Below are 25,239 nucleotides of genomic sequence, written 5' to 3'. Positions count from 1 at the left end.
AGTATTTAAAGTACTTAGTGTGAATTATGTTGAATTGGAGTTGTTTAGTATGGGCAAGACTTAAAAATATCTTATGTACAGTGAGAAATGATAAAATTTGCTCTACTGCTATACAGAATCTTGAATCTGCCTCAAATTCTCTGGAATGGGGAAAGAAAAGCCCAAGTTATTGATTCCATGTTAGTCTAAAGGTTTTGTTTTTTTTTAATATAAGTCGGTTGTAAACAAATAATTTTCCTGTCTGTCAGTTTTAAGAACATGAGTTCCTTTTTTTTAACCGTATTTAACATTTCTCAAATATGGATGCTGTCCAGTAGAGCCAGATTTTATGAGTGTAGCAGGTGGGATGGAATGTAACTCTACAAGGCACCTTTTGTCTAAATATAAAGTGAACTGAGGCTAAAAGACCAGCTGTTTCTGAGTGAACTATTGCTCTTACAGTTGTTTTCATCATTTCCATCACTGAATAGTGGCTTTTAATCTCCAGATTCCAATTTTAGGAGGTGCCTTGCATTTGACTAATTATACATCTATTAAAAGCTTTGAGTTACCTTTCTGACAGCTCGTGTAATATAGATAGATTATGGTTTTAGTATCTAAGATTATTTTATCTGTAGATAATTTTCCTTGTGATATTCTGACATATCTGAATGATATGTTTAAGGTTCCAGTATTTCCTTGATTCTAAACCGCATTCTGTTCACATTTTAATATTGACGACCCAGGGGGTAGGGGTGGGATGCCCTAAGTGAGCATTATGCCATAGTTTAATTGGCAGCGCTTTCCCCCCCTAATGTTAGGTGGAATGGGATTGCACTTTATAAGCACTGGCATCCTAGATTTAATGAAACATGGTACTATTAAAAGACTTGTATCCAATTAATTCCATGTTAATTGTAATCAATTAATTTTCCAAATCTGCCTTTGCACTTAGAAGAAAGTTTGTTACTGAAAAGAATCCCATTGGAAGTAATATTTTTCCTTATATAGATGGAAATTAGCAAACTGATTTGTTTCTTTGACATATTTTTAAAGGATGATTGAGTGCTGGGTCTGCTTTTTGGAGACTATGCTTGGTGCTTTGTTACTTTGTATACTTGATAACAGTTTACCAATGCTTTATTTCCTGATTCTTAAAAGTTTAAAATAATCAGGGTGAAACACTCCCCCTTTCTTCTGTACAAGATGTTGTTAACTGGATGTAATTGATTTTTCAATACATCTTAATTAGTGAGTTACAATTTAAAATCCACTCAGCTGTCTTTCTTTAAAAATGCAAGACCTTCAATTTTGTAGTCCTTCCGTTTTCGTCTCTACTGCAGAGAGGATCTGCGAAAGGAGTACAGGGAGAAGAAAACCCACCGTTTGGGGGTTCAGTTTTGAGAAGAATCACAGATAATACAAAAATCTAAGCACATTTAGTAACATACATTGTATTTTATTTTGAATAGAATGTTAAAAGCAGCTCAGCAGGTGAAGTATCAGTTGCTTGCTGAATACTCTTGATTTGATAAATAATTCAGAAGTGAAGGGATATACTGCTTTGAAAGTAAACTTGGTATAAGACATGAATTAAATCCATTTTTCATTTTCTTCCTGAAAAGGTACCATCAATAATAGTGTCTCCAGTGCTTCAAAATGGCTTTCTTCTTGATAAAAGTTTAGTTTTTTTCTTAAGAAATATGTATCTTGATCTGTCAGGGGTAAAAGGCAATAAAGGCTGTTTTTAAAAATTGCTGAAAAGGTTGTGTGTGGCAAGGGCAACTCAAATGGGTGTCAGGCAACATTTTCTAAATAACAGAAAATATATTTAGACTTCTTAAAAATGTTAAAATATGGTCTCAAATATACAAGCAGCTAAAAGAAGCCATTTATGAATGGTTTCTATAGATTTTTGCATACCTTTGTGACGTTTTTACCATCGTCTGAGTGTTAAGTGGCTACAGATGTTCTTTATCTGGATGATCAGTTGGCTAGCTAGTCATTGTAAGTTTTGGGAAAATGTAGCACCTGAGAAAGGAACAATTCTGGGACAGTACAGTGCAGGTGTAAAGTTCTGAACAGGATAAAGCAGCGAAGTTTGTTGTAAACTATTTTGAAGTTGAAGTGCAGTACTGTCAGATTCTGTCCTGTAACTGACTGATTTGGGCATGCTGGTCTTTCAGATAGCATCCTACTGGTGGGCCACCATCTTGGCTGACCATCTCCCTGACAGGTTTAGGCAGATCAAGATCTTCCCCTTTTAGCAGGTGATCCTGCCACGAGGAATGCATTCTATCACTCAGCCCCTCTTCTCCCCAAAGCTGTGCTCTCTGATTCTTGTTTGGCACCAGCCTCTTGGAGGGCATGATTGGGAGGAGCAAGGAGCAGTGGAAGCAGCAGAAAAAGCTTATCTTGCATCCTGCTGACCTTCCAAATTAGGGTCTGTTGGCAATGGCGAAGGCTTGGCAGTGTGGTCTTTGGTGCTGGCAGCGTGTAGTATTGGCAGTAAAGGAGGATTTGAGGAAGAGAGCAGCGGCCCATGCTCCCAGCTCTTTCAGAACCCTTACTGTGATTTTCGCCCCTTAGCCGTTATTTTACACACCTTTCTTTTCACTCAACTTCCAATTCTTGTCTCTGACCTTGCTTTTCAGCTTCATCCCTCCAATCTCCTAATCCTTATTCCTAACCTTTGCTCACCGTCAGTTCAGTTCAGTTCAGTTGCTCAGTCACGTCCAACTCTTTGCCACCCTATGGACTGCAGCATGCCAGGCCTCCCTGTCCATCACCAACCCGGATGAGTTTACTCAAACTCATGTCCATCGAGTCAGTGATGCCATCCAACCATCTCATCCTCTGTTGTCCCCTTCTCCCACCCTCAATCTTTCCCAGCATCAGAGTTTTTTCAAATAAGTCAGTTCTCCACATCAGGTGGCCAAAGTATTGGAGTTTTAGCTTCAACATCAGTCCTTCCAATGAGTATTTAGGACTGATTTCCTTTAGGATGGACTGTTTGGATCTCCTTGCAGTCCAAGGGACTCTCAAGAGTCTTTTCCAACACTACAATTCAAAAGCATCAATTCTTCAGTGCTTAGCTTTCTTTACAGTCCAACTCTCACATTCATACATGACTACTGGAAAAACCATAGCCTTGACTAGATGGACCTTTGTTGGCAAAGTAATGTCTCTCCTTTTTAATATGCTGTCTAGGTTGGTCATAACTTTCCTTCCAAGGAGTAAGCATCTTATTTCATGGCTGCAGTCACCATCTGCCGGGGTCCAGCCCGGGTGGATCCAGGGAATTCGAAGCGGGGACGGCATTGGCGTGAGAAAAACTTATTTGTTCATTAATATAAGATTAGATTAAGAAACAATAGTATAGTAGGAAAATTAAGTAGAGAAAGAGGGCTGAATAACTTGGATTATGTGGAAGACCAATAAAGTTCCAGACAAGGAACTTGGGCCATCTACGTTAGGCCACCCGCGTCCGTTTGAATATCAGAGAGTGCCCCGCCTTGGGCTCTCTCTCTTACGGATCTTAGAAGCCGGGACAAATAAGTAGACATGATGAGCCTCCCTGCTCCAGATGGGAATTCAGCCGGAAAAAGAAAAGAACGACATGGGGAAGCCCAGCATTGGTGCAAGACTCCAAAAACTATTTTCAAAATCAGCTTATGTACCCCAAGTTGTACGTAAAGAAAGAGTTGTGCAGGGGCAGCAGTCCTGACCCTCATTGAGACAAGGCTTTCTTTTTGCATACCCTCACATATACAAAAGGTCTCAGGTGGTTTACATTATCTTCTGGCCAAGAGGCTTGTTAACATTTTTATGGCTCTCTTCCTGGATAATTGTCCAGAAAACTCCTCTTCCCTAGAAGTGTTTTTTCTTTACTCTGCATCACCCTCAAAGTACAAAAAAGTTACATTCCCATAGAACAAAGGTGCAGTGGGTTATAACAAAGAAAGTACTTAACTCAAAGATCCAGTGTTGCTAATACCAGGTCTACTACCTGTTTTTCTATATACCAACTATACCTAAAAATAAAAGATATGAAAATTTGGCAGCAAGTATTGGCTCAACAAATGAAACCTTTAATTGGTCCTATTCTAATGATTTTGACTCCTTGGAAGCCTCGACATTCCCAGGATGTTTTAAGCTTCCTGTGCCTCCTGCGGTCAGGAGGCCTCAAACAATCATGTTCGCAGCTGTAGAGTCCTGCAGGCAGGCTAGAAAGCCATCAGAGGGGTTTTTGTATTGAAACACTCGTATTATGCTCAGGAGATTTATTATCTAAAAGCTCTAATATTTTCCAGAAAAAGGTGGTGGGGGGACAGTCCCCTGTTAATGACAGAAGAGTAGGTGGAAAGCATAACATAGTAAAGCAGGCAGATTCCGGTCTTGGGGGTGGATGCTCAGGAATTTCCAGGGGGAATCCCTGAAGCCGAACACGTCGTTGCGTTTTGTCAGGCTTCCTTCCGCATGACCTTGTCACGGGTGGGATTCCTCACGCTGGCTCCCGACAACCATCTGCAGTGATTTTGGAGCCCAAAACAATAAAGTCTGACACTGTTTCCCCATCTATTTGCCATGAAGTGATGGGACCAGATGCTGTGATCTTAGTTTTCTGAACATTGAGCTTTAAGCCAACTTTTTCCCTTGCCTCTTCCACTTTCATCAAGAAGCTCTTTAGTTCTTCTTTGCCTTGTGCTCTAAGGGTGGTGTCATCTCTGTATCTGAAGTTATTGATATTTCTCCTGGCAATCTTGATTCCAGCTTGCACTTTTCCAGTCCAGCGTTTCTCATGGTGTACTCTGCATATAAGTTAAATAAGCAGGGTAAAAATATACAGCCTTGACATACTCCTTTCCTGATTTGGAACCAATCTGTTGTTCCATGTCCAGTTCTAACTGTTGCTTCCTGACCTGCATACACATTTCTCAAGAGGCAGCTCAGGTGGTCTGGTATTCCCATCTCTTGAAGAATTTTCCACAGTTTGTGGTGATCCGCACAGTCAAAGGCTTTGGCATAGTCAATAAAGCAGAAATAGATGTTTTTCTGGAACTCTCTTGCTTTTTCGGTGATCCAGCGAATGTTGGCAATTTGATCTCTGTTTCCTCTGCCTTTTCTAAATCCAGCTTGAACATCTGGAAGTTAACGGTTCATGTACTGTTGAAGCCTGGCTTGGAAAATTTTGAGCATTACTTCCTAGTGTGTCACACTAGTATTAATAATTGTGTAATAATAATTACACTAGTAATTAACTAGTAATAATAATTGTGTCTCCTCTGAATATATTCTTATCAGCCACTGGGCCTGTGTCTTCCTGGTGGCTGAAGTTTTGTGGTTGGACCTAGGTTCATACCTCTTCTCCTTCACTTACTGTACTAGCCAGGTGATGTTGGCCCTAGACATGGGGATGACAGTCACTGCTTGACCGTCCATCCATAAGAGAGAATACATGTAAGGTACCTACAGGGCCTGGCTCTTAGTAGGCATTCCACCCTTTTGTCCAATTAATTGAAGTATAGTGGTAAGTATAGTGCAGTGTTACTTAAATTGCACAGGTGCTTTGACTGTTAGCTACCATTGTAACAGGTTAAAAGGCATACTTCATGAGTGATCTTGGAAGGTAATATTGCTGAGAAAATACCAAGTAATTTGTTTTGTAAATTTGAATAGCACAATATATGTATAAATTGAAGGCTACCTTTACACAAAAGTTCCATTTATCCTATTTTTTAAAGTGAGATTCCACATACATGCATTTTCCATATATGTGAAACTTAACCTATTTCAGTGCTATTTCAAACTTTTTGAATTCCTTAGAATTCCTCTACACATTTAAAAATTGTTGATGACGCCAAAGAGTTTGTGAGTTATAGCCATGATATTTAGCATATTAGAAATTAATATTGAGGGAAAATTTTAAGTATTCATTAAAAATAATTAACCTGTTACATGTTAACATAAATAACGTATCTTTATGAAAACTGTTTTCCAAAACAAATATCTAGTGAAAAGAGTGGCATTAAAAAAAAATAAATTTTATGTTTTAGAACAGTTTTTGATGTAAAGAATGTGAAGATAGTACAGAGTTCCCATAAATATAAACCCCCACCCTGCTTCCCTATTATCTGACATTAGTATGGTACACTGGTTATAACTAATGAACCATTATCAATACTTTATTATTAAAGTCCATTCTTCATTCAAGCTTTCTTAGTTGTTTACCTCCTGTCAATTTTCTGTTGCAAGATCTCATTGCTAAATATGATGACATTACATTTAGTCATTTTGTCACCTTAAGCTTCTGGCTGTGACAGTTTCTCATACTTTCTTTGTTTTCAGTGACTCATAATTTTGAGGAGTACCAGTCAGATACTTTGTGGGATATCCCTCAGTTGGGATTTGTCTGATTTTTCCCACAGTTAGACGGAGGTTATGGGTGTCTTCGGAGAAGACCATCCTCATGACAGGAACATATGGTACATACCAAGATTCAGACTATCAACATGATTTATCATCATTGATGTTGCCTTTGGTCACCTGGCCAAGACAGTGTTGGTCAGATTTCTCCACTGTTACATCCCTTCGCTCTCCTCCCCTCCCTTTCCATCCCTTACCCTGGGAGGAAGTCAGTGTGACCAGCTCACACTAAGGAGTGGAGAGTTATGTTCTAGCCGCTTTAAGGGCAGAGTAGCTACATAAATTATTTGGAATTTGTCTGCACAGCAGATCTGTCTCTTCTCTCTCATTTGTTTAATCATTTATATCAATATTGACCTATGGATATTTATATTTTGGGTTATAATCCAGTACTATTTGTCTTTTTGTTCAATTGTTCCAACTTTGGTCTTTGAGAGCTCTTACTCCTGTTGGTTAAGAGCTTTCCCCTACTTCCATTATCATGTTTGTTTGAAGCACTTCCTTACACTTTAGTACTGTGAGATGCTGCAGGCTTATATATTATATAAGGCTTATATATGCAGGCTTATATTTCCTGCCCCAGTCCTAGAACTATCCACTTCTTCAAGGAGCCCTGGTTTCTTTTTTTAGAGAACTGTATTTGAAACCAAGTTCTAGGCACCAAGAATGCTTGGAATGGCAGTATTTTACATTTTTGCAAATCTCTTGAATGTCTAATAGAAGACAGGTGGATTCTCATACTTGCTTCTAATGTTCTATTTGTTGTGATATATTCTTTTTTATTTTTATTTTTGGCTGCACTGTGTGGCATTCAGGATCTTAGTTCCCCAGTCAGGGATCAGACCTGTGCCCCCTGCCTTGGGAGTGCAGAGTCTTCACCACTGGACTATCAAGGAAGTCCCTTGTGTTATACTCTTGATAAAAGCCTGAAAGAAAAATCCAGCATCTCACAAATGTGTAGTTTGAAGGAAGAGTATTTTAGTAGCTTTTTCAGATGAATTTGGGTATTCTCTTCTGCTACTGTAACAAACTTGACAGATGTAATTTTCTTAAGTGGTTAGTTGCTGTAGGATGTGAAGCCATATCATATTGTTGCATTAAAATATATTAGTTTATATCTTGCACTTTGAATTTTTTTACTCATACGTTATTTTGTAATATGATTACAGCTTTGGATGTTTGGAAAATATTGTTTCACCGAGTTTGCAGATCTTTCAATTGTCGACCCACTTATTATACAGTATTTTAAAAATCACATGACATTAACATTACCAATGGTCTTGTCAGAAGACTTTGAGTTTTGGGATGCTTTGAAGCCTATGGTTGCAAACACAAATTTTCCAAAAGGTTTGTTTTCACCTGAAAGCTCAAATTTTATCATAGGCAGCAAATACTGTAGATTGTTTTCATTGAAATGACAGGCTCATTTCATCTTCAAGAAGATGTCTGGCAGATACTCAAGTCTGAATAACCATAGTTTGTCTGCTGTTTGTTCTTCCAAGTAGAAATGGTATTTGATGAAAACAGTTCAGCTTATGACTCAAAAATTACGCAGGTAGTTTTCCTGAGACAATGTGTTTCAGTATGCAGTACAGTTGCTTCAAGTGCACTTCACATTTCATCTCGTGTATTCTTAAAACAAAAAAACCTGTTCAAGAATAAAAATTAGTGATAATGAAGGGAAAGGGAGATCAGATACCCTGTAGAGTAAGCTTCCTTGCGCTAGTGGCTTGTCCAGCACAGACAGAGACTGCGTTCTGGCCAGATGGTTCCTGCTGCCCAGCTCAAGCTTAGATGGCCAGCCTTCCCATCAGTTCTGTGAGCAAACCAGTAACCTCTCAGCAACTCACCTTTATGCTGCAACCCAGAGCCCTAACATACTGTGAACAATACATTTTTTTAAAAAGTGCTTTTTACAAAAGTTATCTGAAAAAAAATGATAGTCTTTAGTTCAAAATTGTATGCCTCTAATGGTTTGCTTTTCTGATGACTCACAGTAATCATTAATATCAGTTATGAGCATTCACTCTCCAGTACCTATCTTTCTAGCCTTACCTAGTTTGCAGCCAGAGTGAATGCATTGCTTCCCCCACCTCAAACCTTTCCCTGCCTTTACCTCGTCTAGAATGTACTTTACATCTACAATTTATCCAAATCCAAACCAATAATTCCTAGCTCTGTTGTCAGTACCACCATGAAGCTGAAAATACCCTTTGCCTTCTGAGCTCCTGAGTACCATCATCTCTTAGGCGGCACTTAATGCTTTTCTCTTTGAGCTATGGTTATCTGTGTATGTCTTGTTGCCACTGAGCCCCTATGACAGTAAAGACTATGCCATAGAAATTCTCTGTTCCACAGTGCTTAATCTTAAACAAAGTAGGAGCTTTAAAATGTTAGATGAATGAATTTGTAAATCAAATTCATGGCTTTTAAGATCTTTAGGTTTAATAGCCCCTCCAGTACATGCTGTTGGGCCCTTTTTCCCCCTTAGTGGGTCAGCTGTCCCTTTTTGCAGCTGTCAGCATGCAGCCGCCTCTGGTCCTCATTCTAGAATTTTTTGTGCCTGTCTCCAGTTAGTTAGAAAACTAGAAAAACTTGAATTTTGTTTGTTTGAAACAAAAGACTGTTGTGAGGGCTTCAGGGACTTTCCTATGAGGAAATCTTTCATATATGTATAGGCTTTGATCTTTGTTTTGGATTTCTGAGATTTCTTCTTTCTGACTTCTGGCTGATTTTAGGGATAGTTGTGATTCTCAGGAAAATAACTTGTTGGGTAATACGGTGTTATATTTCATTTATATACAAAATTCCAGTGGTTAAAATGCCTTACATCCAATGCAGGGGGCACAGGTTTGATCCCTGGTTGGGGAAGTAAGAGCCTACATGCTGCATGAGGGGCCAGTAAAATATCTAAAATTACTTTACAGATACTTCATTGAGTTTATATCAGGCACTTTCGGAGAGAGAGAGGGAATATAGTCCCTGGCCTCAACAGGCGGTTTTAGTAGAAGCATTTTGACTTTGCACTGGAGTATAAGTAGGGTGCTAATAACTTATTCAGACTGAATTATAAAGTTCTACGTCAGCTAATTTCTAAAGATTTTTCACTGGAAAACAAGGTGGTGAAGTGGGAGCACTGAAGAGTAGGGTGAGATGGTAAGGGCTTCTGGCATTAGCTTGACATCCCCAGTCATGCTCATGTTCAGTCATTGATGGACTTCCTTTTTAATAGACTTAATCTGTCCAATTTCGGCTTCTCAGGTGGTGCTAGTGGTAAAGAATCCACCTGCCAATGCAGGAGACGTAAGAGACACGGGTTCGTGTTGGAAAGATCCCTGGGTTGGAAAGATACCCTGGTGGAGGACATGGCAACCCATTCCAATATTCTTGCCTAGAGTATCCCATGGACAGGGGAGCCTGGCAGGCTACAATCCATAGGGTCACAAAGAGTCAGACAAGACTGAAAAGTCTTAGCACACAAGTCCAATTTCTGAACCAGCCCTGACACAACAGAACCAGAGATGATGAAATTAGTCATATCCAGTGGTTAAGAATCAGCCTGCTAATGCAGGGGACGTGGGTTTGATCCCTGACCCAGGGAGATCCCACATGCTGTGGCACAACTGAGCCCTTGCAACATGACTGCTGAGCCCACATGCTGAGCTGCGTGCCTGAAGCCTGCATATCTAGAGCTCATGCTCTCCAAAAAGAGAGACAATGAGACAAATTTGTGAGACAAATTTCTCCACAATGAGAAATTTGCTTGCTGCAACTAGAGAAAACCCATGCCCAGCAACAAAGACCCAGCACAGCCAAACTGAAAGAAAGAAATTAGGCTGATGGATGTGTTATCTGAAGCTAACCCTGGGCACCTGCATGCCTAGCTAGTCTCACTTAGTTGGTCAGATCAGAATATGGATGAGATTTTAGGATTCCAGGACTTGGAACCCCATCAAAATCCTAGCCTGCTTGACTGGGACCTTGTCTGTTTTGTACTCTTACATATTTATTTTCACTTTTGTCATCTCTACACATAGAGGGAAAGTTCTGTTTATATTTCTGCTAGGGTTTTATCTAGATTAGGGATATTGAACATAACAGTTCTTAGAATGTTAAGATGCTTCTTAGTGGTGTAGCCTTGCAGGTCCTCCCTGGCAGATGGGCAGCAGATCGCTTGCTATGTGGTAGATGATGTTTGAGTATGGGTGTACTTTTCTTTACGAACTAAGTATATTGTTGAAAAGCATGTGGGTAGGTCAGTATATAAATCAGATAGTTTAAAATGTGCTATTAACTGGCTTGTTCTCCTAGAACACAAATGAACTTTTTTTATTAGTCTAAGTAAAGCACGCTATCTATCAGATCTAGTCCCTTAAATCTATTTCTCACTTCCATTGTATAATCATAAGGGATTTGATTTAGGTCACACCTGAATGGTCAAGTGGTTTTCCCTACTTTCTTCAATTTAAGTCTCAGTTTGGCAATAAGGAGTTAGGAGATCAGCCCTGGGATTTCTTTGGAAGGAATGATGCTAAAGCTGAAACTCTAGTACTTTGGCCACCTCATGCGAAGAGTTGACTCATTAGAAAAGACTCTGATGCTGGGAGGGATTGGGGGCAGGAGGAGAAGGGGACGACAGAGGATGAGATGGCTGGATGGCATCACTGACTCGATGGACGTGAGTCTGAGTGAACTCTGGGAGTTGGTGATGGACAGGGAGGCCTGGCATGCTGCGATTCATGGGGTCATGAAGAGTCGGACATGACTGAGCAACTGAACTGAAGTTAAGCACTATTAGGAAAGTGAATCTATTGAGAAAATAGTTAGCTCTTGATCATGTTAATGTAATAAGCAGTGGTATAAGTGTACTTTCTTAATTATATTTAGTTTGGAGGTTACTAACAATCTGTTCCTACAGATAAATATTGTAGTGTACGCTTGCTTCGGGTCAAACACAGTTCAGTTCAGTCGCTCAGTCATGTCCGACTCTTTGCGACCCCATGGACTGCAGCACGCCAGGTTTCCCTGTCCATCACCAACTCCTGGGGTTTACTCAAACTCATGTCCATGGAGTCGGTGATGCCATCCAACCATCCCATCCTCTGTTGTCCCCTTCTCCTCCCTCCTTTAGTCTTAGAAATTGGTAAATTATTTGTGCTATCTTCTGCCATATAGATGCAGTCACATTTTGAAATCTTTTAAAAAGACTTGAAGCTTTTTTCCTTGGTTTGAAGGCTTCAGACAGACAGCTTTTCATAGAACACTTATCTTCTTAGCATGACCTCTTTTATAGCTTTCAGACTGGATCTCTGAGTTTGCTGGAGATGCTTGTGAGTTTTGAATAAGCATGATCTTGATTCATGACTCCCTTCCATCACATTTCATACCTCCCAAACTGACTGAAGTTTTAAGATACTCTTTTTAGATCCAAAAATGTTTCAGTATAGCCATGTTATTAAGATTATGATTTGAGTTTTACTGTGTGACAGAGATCCAACATGAACCTGGTTAAGGTAAAAGGGGAGTTTGTTGGCTCATGAAATAGGAAGTCCTAGGATCATGCCAACTACAGTCATGGCTGGATCCCAGGGTCTTGATATCATCAGTACATTGTCTTTGGAATTGCTTCCTTCTGTGTTGGCTTCATTCTCAAATAGGCAAAAATCTACACCATCAGTGTTAGACTTACATGTCCCTCACAGCTTGCAGTCTGAGTGAAGAGAATATCTCTTTCTTTTCCTCTCTCTTTCTCACTTGTATTTTTTTTTTTTTTTTGAGATAGTCAGGCCTTCCTTTTTCTCTTCTCTAACATTGGCATTGATAAGGATCTCAGTGAGGGACTTCCCTGGAGATCAAGTGGTTAACCCACTCTTGAGTGCAGGGAGTATGGGTTTGATCCCTTGTTTGAGAACTAAGATCTATAATGCCATGTGGCATAGCCCCCCCAAAAAAGGATCCCAGTCAGTGACAAATATGAAACACTTAAAGAATTTGTGTGTCATCCTTGCACAGGGCACATGCTAATCTTCTCTGTATGGTTCCAATTTTAGTATGTGTGCTGCCAAAGCAAGCACAAGAATATCTTTTTTTTAATGGTACCAGCAGAGGTCCCCAGGGCAGACTCTAATTCTGGTATGGCTTGGGTCACATATCCATCTCTGAAACAATCACTGGAATCAAGAGAAGTGGTTACCAAAGTAGCCAGGCATCCCTGGATCTTCTGGAACTCAGAGGTTTGGGGGCATTCATCTGTTCCGTGTGGACTAATGATGGTTTAAAAGTGATTTTCCCCAAAGACATTAATAGACACCCTTCCCCCCCAAATATTAATAAAAAATAAAAGTGTCCCTTGGGGATTGTATTTAAATATTGATTTGTTGGGAGATGCAAAGTTTCACATTGTTTTAGTTATTTATTGCTGTGTAACAAATCAAAGACCATCCCCAAGAAAAAGAAATGCAAAAAGTAAAATGGCTGTCTGAGGAGGCCTTACAAATAGCTGTGAAAAGAAGAGAAGCAAAAAGCAAAGGAGAAAAGGAAAGATATATCCATTTGAATGCAGAGTTCCAAAGAATAGCAAGGAGCAATAGAAAGCCTTCCTCAGCTATCAGTTCAAAGAAATAGACGTAAACAATAGAATGGGAAAAGCTAGAGATCTCTTCAAGAAAATTAAATATATCAAGGGAACATTTCATGCAAAGATGGGCTTAGTAAAGGACAGAAATGGTATGGACCTAACAGAAGCAGAAGATACTAAGAAGAGGTGGCAAGAATACACAGAATAACTGTACAAAAAAGATATTCATGACCCAAATAATCACGATGGTGTGATCACTCACCTAGAGCCAGACATCCTGGAATGTGGAGTGGGCCTTAGGAAGCATCACTATGAACAAAGCTAGCGGAGGTGATGGAATTCCAGTTGAGCTGTTTTGGATCCTAAAAGATGATGCTGTGAAAGTGCTGCACTCAATATGCTAGCAAATTTGGAAAACCCAGCAGTGGCCACAAGACTGGAAAAGGTCAGTTTTCATTCCAATGCCAAAGAATGCTCAAACTACTGCATAATTGCACTCATCTCACATGCTAGTAAAGTAATGCTCAAAATCCTCCAAGCCAGGCTTCAACAGTACGTGAACCATGAACTTCCAGATGTTCAAGCTGGATTTAGACAAGGCAGAGGAACCAGAGATCAAATTGCCAACGTCCGCTGGATCACCAAAAAAGCAAGAGAGTTCCAGAAAAACATCTATTTCTGCTTTATTGACTATGCCAAAGCCTTTGACTGTGTGGATCATAATAAACTGTGGAAAATTCTTCAAGAGATGGGAATACCAGACCACCTGAGCTGCCTCTTGAGAAACCTGTATGCAGGTCAGGAAGCAACAATTAGAACTGGACATGGAACAACAGACTGGTTCCAAATATGAAAAGGCGTACGTCAAGGCTGTATATTGTCACCTTGCTTATTTAACTTGTATGCGGAGTGCATCATGAGAAATGCTGGGCTGAAAGAGGCACAAGCTGTAATCAAGATTGCCAGGAGAAATATCAATAATCTCAGATATGCAGATGACACCACCCTTATGGCAGAAAGTGAAGAAGAACTAAAGAGCCTCTTGATGAAAAAGACTCTTGAGAGTCCCTTGGACTGCAAGGAGATGCAACCAGTCCATTCTAAAGGAGATCAGTCCTGGGTGCTCTTTGGAAGGAATGATGCTAAAGCTGAAACTCCAGTACTTTGGCTACCTCATGAGAAGAGTGACTCATTGGAAAAGACTCTGATGCTGGGAGGGATTGGGGGCAGGAGGAGAAGGGGACGACAGAGGATGAGATGGCTGGATGGCATCACTGACTCGATGGATGTGAGTTTGAGTAAACTCTGGGAGTTGGTGATGGACAGGGAGGCCTGGCGTGCTGCGATTCATGGGGTCGCAAAGAGTCGGACACGACTGAGCAACTGAACTGAACTGAACTGAACTTGATGAAAGAGGAGAGTGAAAAAGTTGGCTTAAAGCTCAACATTCAGAAAACTAAGATCATGGCATCCAGTCCCATCACTTCATGGCAAATAAGTGGTGAAAGAGTGGAAACAGTGGCTGACTTTATTTTGGGGGGCTCCAAAATCACTGCAGATGGTGATCGCAGTCATGAAATTAAAAGACACTTGCTCCTTGGAAGGAAAGTTATGACCAACCTAGACAGCATATTAAAAAGCAGAGATATTACTTTGCCAGCAAAGGTCCGTCTAGTCGAGGCTATGGTTTTTCCAGGCTGTCATGTATGGATGTGAGAGTTGGACTATCAAGAAAGCTGAGCGCCGAAGAATTGGTGCTTATGAACTGTGGTGTTGGTGAAGACTCATGAGAGTCCCGTGGGACTGCAAGGAGATTCAGCCAGTCAATCCTAAAGGAGATCAGTCCTGGGTGTTCATTGGAAGGATTGATGTTGAAGCTGAAACTCCAATACTTTGGCCACCTAATACGAAGAATTGACTTATTTGAAAAGACCCTGATACTAGGAAAGATTGAAGGCGGCAGGAGAAGGAGACAACAGAGGATGAGATGGTTGGATGGCATCACTGACTTGATGAACATGAGTTTGAGTAAGCTCCAGGAGTTGGTGATGGACAGGGAGGCCTGGCATGCTGCAGTCCATGGGGTCGCAAAGAGTTGAACTTGACTGAGCGACTGAACTGAATTCTTTCGCAACTTTTTCTAATTGTGTGTGTTATGGTGGGGGTGATTATGGTCTCTTCAGGCTCTTTTTATAGTTTTAAAAATAAATTTTACCAAAGATATATATATGTGTCTCAGTAATTTGCTGAGTACACACACTTAAGTCAAATAATCCAACAAGATTTGTTAAGTACTAGGCCTTAACCCCCCTGCATCCCATTTCCTCTTTCCCAAGACTCCTACTTTCAACTCTTAGCTAATCCTTTTGATATTTACATACATGTATGAAAAGCTATGCTTGGATCTACTCAATTTTTCAGTTTAAACATAGTCTATTGACTTCCCCTGGTTAGAGATAAGAATTTGTCTTTTTATGAGTCTGTTGATTTCTCCTTATAATTTTTCCTACTAGTTTTGCCCTCTGCATTTCAGTGCTCACTCCCCATTCCTCCACCCCCCACTATACTTAGAATTTTCATTAAATCAGCAGTTCTCAAAGTATAGTCCAAGGACCAGTAGGGGCCCCTGAGAGTTTTTCAAGGAGTCTGTGAGGTTAAAACTATTTTCATAATGATACAGAAACTTACTTTTTTCACTGTCATTCTTTCATGAGTGTACACTTGTGTGTGATATTGCAAAAGCCTGATTGCAGAAGCAGTATGAGCATCCAGCTGTCTTCAGTTAATGCAAAAATGTAAAACAATGCCTCTTTCCTCATTTAATTTACTATGTATTTTATCTTTTAAAACTTTTTATTTGGTATTGGGGTATAGCTGATTAACAATATTGTGATAGCTTCAGGTGAATGGCGAAGGAACTCAGCCATACATATTCTTGTATCCAGTCTCCCCAAACCCCCCTCTCATCCAGGCTGCAATATAACATGTTTCATGAGTGTACACTTGTGTGTGATATTGCAAAGGTCTGAATGCAAAAGCAGATATGAGAATCTAGCTGTCTTCTGTTAATGCAAAAATGTAAAACAATTCCTCTCATTTTTTTTTGGTGGGAGATACTATTTTTCATAAATTAGTATATAATTATATACTGTTATTTTTAAATTAATTTAGAAATACGTGTTTTTAAGTGGCCTCAGTTTTTAAATTCCCTAGAGCTCTATTTCCTTATTATGGCCTATGGAATGGCTCAGTAAATGCTAGTTGGACTACGCTGGTGGTCCAGTGTTTGGGTCTCTGTGCTCCCAATGGGTTTGACCCCTAGTTGGGGATCTAGATCCCGAATGCTGCAACTAAGACCCAGGGCAGCAAAAAATATAAAAAGATAATGCTAGTTAAAGATGTCTGCGCTGTTTGTGCCCGTGTGCTGTGACACCAGCTCTTTGACTTTCTGTTGTGTTTCTTCTCTCTCGTTTTCAGGTTGATCACCTGACACCCCACTGCGTGTAGAGCAATGTATTACAAAGTCATCTGCACATGACACTCATGGATAGGGGCTCAGATTGTCAGAGGAATGATATAGTAGCAGCTGTCCAGAGTCTTTTGACCACCCCAACCTTTACATCTGGATAGGCTGTAAATTGTGAGTCCCATTTTCGAGGTAGAATTTTACAGTGCAGATAAGAGAACTAGGTTCCCTTGGTCATAGGTACCTGAGTGGGGTCTGGATGCAGGTGTGAGCAATATGGAATGATTTGAGCATTTAGAATTACTCTGGCCAGTCCAGTAGACATTTGATTAGTTAAATAAAATTAAAAGCTCATTTCCTCAGTCACAGTAGCCACATTTCAGGTGCTCTGTAGCTGCCAGAGACTAGTGGACAGCACGGCAGCTATGCCGGTGATTTCCATCACTGTAGAAAGTTTTATTGGATAGTGCCAGTCGAGAAGGTGCAGTGACAGCTACTCTTCCGAGCAGCTAATCCAGAGCAGGGTCCATGCAAAGTTTGAGTGGCCGTGGCAATAATGATTTTCATAATGTGGTGGGACGCTCTGCTTCATTCCAGTACTGCTCTCACACCCTCCTGGAGATTTTGTGAGCTTCCTGACATCCTTTAATCATAAATCCCCTTGTCCTTGAATCAGTTGAATGAACTTATTGCATTCATTTAAGAGCTCTGAGTTATCCTGAAGTGCTTTCTGACACTCTAGATATTGGAAAGAACAGTTGAATAATCTAATTGGCCAGTTTTATGGCTAAAATTAGCTTTTATCATAGTGGATTTGATTTCTATTGCTAATCTAAATGATCATAAATTGACTGATTACATGATATTGAGATAAAAGAATATTATCATTAAAGAGAAATTAGTTTGGAGTTATCTCTAAATGGGTAATTCAACACAGTTGTTAATTTATGGAGAATAAGTGTTTCTCCAGGTTTTGATCATCTCTAATGCCACGATTTAGTTTCACAACTTCTAGAGCCCCTTAAGATAGGAGCCCTGGGACTTCCCTGGTGGTCTAGTGGTTAAGACTCTGCCTCCCAATGCAGGGGTTGCAGGTTCGATCCCTGGCTGGGGAGCTAAGATTCCACATGCCTCTTTACCAAAAGATGAAACAGAAGCAATATTGTAACAAATTCAATAAAGACTTCAAAAATGGTTCATATAAAAAAAAATCTTAATTTAAAGAAGAGAAGGAGGAAGTAAGGAATCCTGCACTGCCCTGACAGTAAGGCACACAGAACATCATAGTTCTATCCCTAAGGTGCTTTCAGAAGAGCCTGGAGTACTCAAGTTGATTTCAAGGACTGTTTGTTGGGGCATCTAGTGTAGGGCTGACAATCTCTAAGTGATACCAAGTTATATGGACTGTTTACCTATTTTCCAACATTATTTAATCTCTGGGTTTTTTTCCAGGGCATCTTTAGCCACCTCAATAGTCTCTTCACATAGGTTTCTGAGCCTTGGGAACTTCCTTAGAATGGTACTTGTGAGACTACAGTTTCCTTCCTACTTACACCATTTCTATAGAAAGGGGATTGAACATTAAGTGTTTGACATTTTAGTGAATGACCTTTTGTGGAAAAGAGTGGTGGTTTCTTATACTCAAGGTAACTGACATTTCAAAAAATAAGGAGGCTGTTTTTCCTCAGACAGTCCTATTTCTGCTGCTTGTTGAAAAGAAAGGCATTGGACAGAATATCATTATTCTTTCAAACTGATATGCTGCATCTAAATACCGCTTACTTGGGGAGTTAGTCTTTTATGTTCCCCTCATCTGTTAAGTCAGATTAATAAGGCGCACCTGGCCAGGGGTGTTTTGAAGATTAGAGATAAAATAAGGGAGAAGTGCTTAAGCTGGCACTTCAGCAGTTACTGCAGCATTGGTTCTGGTCTCCACATTAGGAGAGAGAGCAGTAAGCTCAGCGTCTGGTGCTGCCTGCTCTCACCTAACAGGGCCCCAGTCGACATGGTCTCTCAGTTCTCAGAGTGACTCTGGGGCCAGTGCAGCTTCGGAAGACAACTCCCTGTTTTATTTCTTTTGAATAAACTTGAACCAGAATGTTTCTTCCCTGTTACTGCTATAAAATAATCACCTCCTTGGAACTTGACACTTATTAGTGTATGTGTTTCCTTTCACAAGGCTGTCGACTTGTGAGCAGCGATTGCTTTTTGTCTAACTAATCTCCCCAAAGCCGTGAGCTCTTTGATCCCTGATTGATTGAGTAGGGGTCCGGGCACGTGTGCTGCTGCTGACCATTGTTGACCCTTCACTCAACAATGGATATAGCCAACTCACGGCCACTGCTTTGAGGCATTTTACCATCTGCAACTTTCAAGGTACAGCAAAGGCCTGTGGCTTAATACTCTCATGGCACTGTAGACCCTTGGTTTCGATGGATTTAGAGTTTGTCATTTTTGTTACTTCCCAAGGATCTTAAGGTGTGTGTTCTCTGGTTACTTGTCATTTTGCTCAATCAAGACCTGGCCTGCTCTGTGGTGCTGGGCCACTAGAGCAAGTGGGCAAGCGTGGTGTGCAGCTTGGCATCCATGTTGCATTCTGCTTGCAGTAATCCTTGCAAAGTGCCATAACAGAATCTGTGAATTTGGAGATGTGCAAAGATCTCAGGGTGTGTGCCTTTAGAATGTCAAGGATCTACCATGTTTTTTAAGATTTCATTTTATATTAGGAATTCCTGAGTGGCCCAGTAGTCAGGACTCCACACTTTTGCTGCCAGGGGCCCAGGTTCAATCCTTGGTTGGCCAAAAAAAAAGAACGCATTTTATAAAAGTTAATGTGTGTGTATATATTTATATTTTAAAAGGCACATAGTTCCATAAAGTTTAGAGCTAAAAATAGCAGTCTTCCATCCCTTACTTTTCCCTCCAAATTCCCCCTCCTCAAAGGCAACCCCCACTCCAGTACTCTTGCCTGGAAAATCCCATGGGCAGAGGAGCCTGGTAGGCTGCAGTCCATGGGGTCGCTAAGAGTCGGCATGACTGAGCAGCTTCACTTTCCCTTTTCACTTTCATGCATTGGAGAAGGAAATGGCAACCCACTCCAGTGTTCTTGTCTGGAGAATCCCAGGGACGGGGGAGCCTGGTGGGCTGCCGTCTATGGGGTCGCACAGAGTCGGACACGACTGAAGTGACTTAGCAGCAAAGGCAACCACTTTCACTTGTTTTAGTTTGTTTTTCCACTACCGACTTACGTATTTCCAAACAACATTCTTATATTACTGTTTCTTGAGGTAGTATTTCAGATATTATTTCTTGACTAACAGGGAAGGTGGCAGTTTAACTTTCTTTCCTCTGCCCTTCCCCACAATGCACACCGGCCTTCTCTCATGCTTCCAGTATCTCAAATGCGGCTCTGTGTTCACATCATTAGGACTCTGTAAACAAACTACACAGGATATTGCAACTAAACACCCATTAAGTTTTTAAGCTGTCCCATTTAAAATTCTTGTTTTATATGATGTCTTCACATTTTTACAGAGCTGTTACCTTGTTAGCACCCTCAGCCATGTCATCTGGTCTGCCTATTCCCTTTTCCCTTGCGGGGGACTCTGGTCTCTCAGCTTCTTGCTCTAGTCTGTTCCCCTGCCCTGCTGCCTAGCTGTCACCTTGGGCTTCAGCATCATCCTTAAAAATTCTCTTTGCCTGTTGTCTAGGATGGGTCTCAACTTTCTGTATTGTCTTCCTTTTCTTGGTTTATTCTCAGCTTCCTTAAACACAACCTTTAATAGCTTCCAGAGAAAAGGTATGTGGGAGGTAAACTTTTGGGTTCCTGTTTGTTTGAATATGCCTTAGCCTACCCTCATAATTGATTGATAGTTTGACAGCAAGAAGAGGTGATAGTTTGACAGCAAGAAGAGGTAAGAAAGCCTTCTTCAGCAATCAATGCAAAGAAATAGAGGAAAAGAACAGAATGGGAAAGACTAGAGATCTCTTCAAGAAAATTAGAGATACCAAGGGAACATTTCATGCAAAGATGGGCTCGATAAAGGACAGAAATGGTATGGACCTAACAGAAGCAGAAGATATTAAGAAGAGGTGGCAAGAATACACTGAAGAACTGTACAAAAGAGATCTTCACGACCCAGATAATCATGATGGTGTGATCACTAATCTAGAGCCAGATATCCTGGAATGTGAAGTCAAGTGGGCCTTAGAAAGCATCACTATGAACAAAGCTAGTGGAGGTGATGGAATTCCAGTTGAGCTATTTCAAATCCTGAAAGATGATGCTGTGAAAGTGCTATACTCGATATGCAAGCAAATTTGGAAAACTCAGCAGTGGCCACAGGACTGGAAAAGGTCAGTTTTCATTCCAATCCCAAAGAAAGGCAATGCCAAAGAATGCTCCAACTACCGCACAATTGCACTCATCTCACATGCTAGTAAGGTAAAGCTCAAAATTCTCCAAGCCAGGCTTCAGCAATACGTGAACCGTGAACTCCCTGATGTTCAAGCTGGTTTTAGAAAAGGCAGAGGAACCAGAGATCAAATTGCCAACATCCGCTGGATCATGGGAAAAGCGAGAGAGTTCCAGAAAAACATCTATTTCTGCTTTATTGACTATGCCAAAGCCTTTGACTGTGTGGATCACAATAAACTGTGGAAAATTCTTCAAGAGATGGGAATACCAGACCACCTGAGCTGCCTCTTGAGAAATCTGTATGCAGGTCAGGAAGCAACAGTTCGAACTGGACATGGAACAACAGACTGGTTCCAAATAGGAAAAGGAGTACGTCAAGGCTGTATATTGTCACCCTGCTTATTTAACTTGTATGCAGAGTACATCATGAGAAATGCTGGGCTGGAAGAAACACAAGCTGGAATCAAGATTGCTGGGAGAAATATCAATAACCTCAGATATGCAGATGACACCACCCTTATGGCAGAAAGTGAAGAGGAACTAAAAAGCTTCCTGATGAAAGTGAAAGAGGAGAGTGAAAAAGTTGGCTTAAAGCTCAACATTCAGAAAACGAAGATCATGGCATCTGGTCCCATCACTTCATGGGAAATGAATGGGGAAACAGTGGAAATAGCATCAGACTTTATTTTTGGGGGGGCTCCAAAACCACTGCAGATGGTGATTGCAGCCATGAAATTAGAAGACGCTTACTCCTTGGGAGAAAAGTTCTGACCAACCTAAGCAGAGACATTACTTTGCCGACTAAGGTCCATCTAGTCAAGGCTATGGTTTTTCCTGTGGTCATGTATGGATGTGAGAGTTGGACTGTGAAGAAGGCTGAACGCCGAAGAATTGATGCTTTTGAACTGTGGTGTTGGAGAAGACTCTTGAGAGTCCCTTAGACTGCAAGGAGATCCAACCAGTCCATTCTGAAGGAGATCAGCCCTGGGATTTCTTTGGAAGGAATGATGCTAAAGCTGAAACTCTAGTACTTTGGCCTCCTCATGCGAAGAGTTGACTCATTGGAAAAGACTGATGCTGGGAGGGATTGGGGGCAGGATGAGAAGGGGATGACAGAGGATGAGATGGCTGGATGGCATCACTGACTCGATGGACGTGAATCTGAGTGAACTCTGGGAGTTGGTGATGGACAGGGAGGCCTGGCGTGCTGCGATTCATGGGGTCGCAGAGTCGGACACGACTGAGCAACTGAACTGAACTTGACTGGGTATGGTCTAAGTTGGAAATAATTTTCTTGGAAAATTTTAATGGAACTATCACATTTTGCTTTCCAATATTGCTTTTGAAAAGTCTAGTGCCAATTTTATTCCTGATTCTTTGTTAACTCCCCCACTCCAGACTTTCCAGATCTTTATCCTAAGTGTTTTAAAATGTCACTGTGATGCACCAAATGTGGGGATTTGTCCATTGTACTCATGTTGCTGAGTACCTGGTGGAACTTTCTAGTTTGAATAAGTAACTTCTTCAGTTCTGGAAATTATTCTTTGCTAATTATCATTCTTGTCACTTTCTGTCTTTTCACTTTTTGTATTCAGACATTGGACTTCATTCTTTTTTCCCTTGTTCATTCACTTTTATTTCTCCTTTGCCTTGTCTGCCACATTTCTCCAGCCATATAATCTTCCAGCCCTTCTAGTGACAACAACAACAAAATTTTTTTTGCAACTTTAAATTTCCAATAATTTTGTTTCTAGAATATCTCTTAAAAAAAAAATTAAAAACCGGGGCTTCCCTGGTGGTCCAGCGGCTAGGACTCCATATTCCCATGCAGAGGGGCCGATTTTGATCCCTGGTCAGGAAACTAGATCCCACATGCCACAATTAAAGATCCCACAACTAAGACCCAGCACAGCTAAATAAATGTTTTTTAAAAAATTAAAAACTTTCTCTTCTTGTTTTGTGGATATGGTATCTTAGTTCTCTGAGGATGTTAATTATAGGTGCTTTTCTTTCTTAGTTGTGTTTCTTCCAGATGTGTTTCTGTTTGTTTAGAACTTTTTATGTTAGAAGTTCCTCCCCTCCAGTTTGTGGTGTTCCTGAGTAACTGGAAGCTGAGTTAATAGGCCTTGAGGACTGGAGGCTTCACCGTGGGGAAGTCTGATGGGGTCCCAAGTGTTCTTCTCTTGGAGGCACTTCCCAGGCATATGAACCCAGCTGCTAGTCTTCTGTTGGTGGGGAGAGGGGTGCGGGAAAGTGTCTGGCTTTCTGATGCTGAGTTTAACTTCATGCCCGCTTGTGGATGTAGCAGCTCGTCCCAGCCTCGTGAGCACATGTTGTCTTGAGTACAGTTTCTCTGGTTCAGCCACGCAAGCCCAGCAGGGGTCTGCAGCTTCCCTGCAGACGCGTTTCCACACCCCCTGGCAGAGGCAGGGGCCTCTTCACCCTTTCCAACTTAGCACTTGCAGTACTCTATTGTATTTGAACGTTGATTGGTCTGTTCCCCCTGAGGATAGAGATCCGATCTGTTTTGTTGATCATTTTATCTCTAGTACCAGGCACACTAGATGCTCTGTCTGCGTGTATTTGTATTCTGGAGTTTAATCACGAGATTCTGCTTCACCCCCTCCCAGAAGACCAGAGGGTCCTTCTTTGGAGAGGATGAAACAGGCTTTTAAACTTTGTGGCTCCTTCAGCTTCTACAGAGTCTGTGGGCAGAGGGCACAGAGCCGCACCTCTTTGGGTATATTGACCCTGTTTTCTAACCACACAAAGAGTGTGTGTGCTAAGCACTGGTCGGGGACACAGACTTTGAATCAGCAGACACATAGTTCCTGGGAAGTATAGCAATTTCTTTGGAGAGAATAAACAAATTTTTGTTTCTAATGAGTCCAGGAGATGAAAATGTCCAGATATTTGATTCCAAACTGAGCTTTGGAAATTTTTCTACTTAGTGATGTGATCTTTTTCACCTTTTTAAACGTTTATGAAAATTTTCCAATGTACGAAAAATAAACTTTGAAACAAATGCCAGATATCATGTCATTTCATCTGTAAACATTCTAGTGTTTTCTCTTTAAAAACTATTCCTTTGGGGGAAAAAATCAGAATGCCATTATCACATGTAAGGGGTAAAAAAAAACTAGTAATTCCGTAGTATTATCAAAGATATATGTGAAGTTCTAAGCGGTCTGTTTGGTTTTATTTTTGTCTTTAAAAAATATATATTTATTTATTTATTTGGCTGCACTGGGTCTTAGTTGTGGCATGTGCGATCTAGTTCCCTGACCTGAGAGTGAACCCAGGCCCCCTGTATTGGGAGCACGGACCACCTGGACCACCAAGGAAGCCCCTGATTGGTTTTATAGAAGCCCTGAAGTTCAAAATGTAGTCTGAAATGGTGGTTTTACAGCTTGCTTGTCTCCTGTTTTTCTTTCCCTGTTTTTTTTTTTTTGAAGTTTAATTAATTGAGTTTTTCTGTGGTATAATGTACATACCATAACATTCCCCATTTTAAGTGTACAGATCAAGTATTTTTAGAAAATTTGATGCATAATCATCATATTAGAACATTTCCATCATGTCCCTGAAAGTCCCTTATTGCAGTCCTGCCCTGAGCCCAGCCCCAGAGAGCCATTAATCTGTTCTCTGTCTCTATAGGTTTACCTTTTCTGTGCCACAAGTGTGGAACCTCCGTGTTTTTTGTTTTTTTTTTTTTAATTGAGTAGACTTTGAGCCAGTCCTTTTGTCTTGGCATCATCTTTGCTCCACTTCCTCTGGCACCATGGCAGCCAGTTCTGAGCCTCTGGGTGGATGGGGACTTATGTATAAGTCAGGTTGTTTTAACCACTGCCAGTTTTAATTGTTGTTGTTTAGTCTCTAAGTCGTGTCCAACTCTTTTGTGACTCCATGGACTGTAACTTAGGGTTCAGTTTTCTAGGTGTGCTAAGTCAGCACACATTTGTTTACCTGCTCACCAGTTTCCAAAATGCCATTAACACCTCTTTCCCATTCTTTTTTTCCTTGTGGGTTTTTACCTTTAAAACAACAACAAACCAGGACACATTGGTGTCTTTTTAATGGGGTTTCGGGAGTATGTATGGGGTGGAGAGGGTAAATGCATGTGTGCAGTTTACTGCCATCTAGAACTAGACATCTTCCCACTAATGTTGATTTGCACTTTTCATCGTTTAAGGTTGCCAAAAGTCTCAGTTTAGAGTTTCTTGGAGTTTGTTGTTCTCAGGAATGCAGAACTCTGGACTTCTCAGGTATAGTTGTTCCATCACCCACATGTTGGTCTTTTCTAACAATGGCCCCAAGTGTTAAAAGTGGGTTATTTAAGAGTAAAAGGAAGCCTGTAAACTGCCAGTTGCTGAT

The 25,239-nt window shown here is 40.8% G+C and overlaps 1 protein-coding gene across 2 annotated transcripts in view; it reads left to right on the top strand.

The window, feature by feature from the left end:
* Window positions 1-25,239, top strand: part of ZBTB5 (zinc finger and BTB domain containing 5) — a 31,820-nt gene that overhangs the window by 1,996 nt on the left and 4,585 nt on the right. The gene's annotated exons all lie outside the window — the stretch shown is intronic.

The sequence above is a fragment of the Capra hircus genome, chromosome 8 (assembly GCF_001704415.2).
Source record: "Capra hircus breed San Clemente chromosome 8, ASM170441v1, whole genome shotgun sequence".
Classification (NCBI taxonomy): Eukaryota; Metazoa; Chordata; class Mammalia; order Artiodactyla; family Bovidae; genus Capra; species Capra hircus.
The sequence above is the reverse complement of the archived record's forward strand: the minus strand, read 5'-3'. Positions and strand labels throughout refer to the sequence as shown.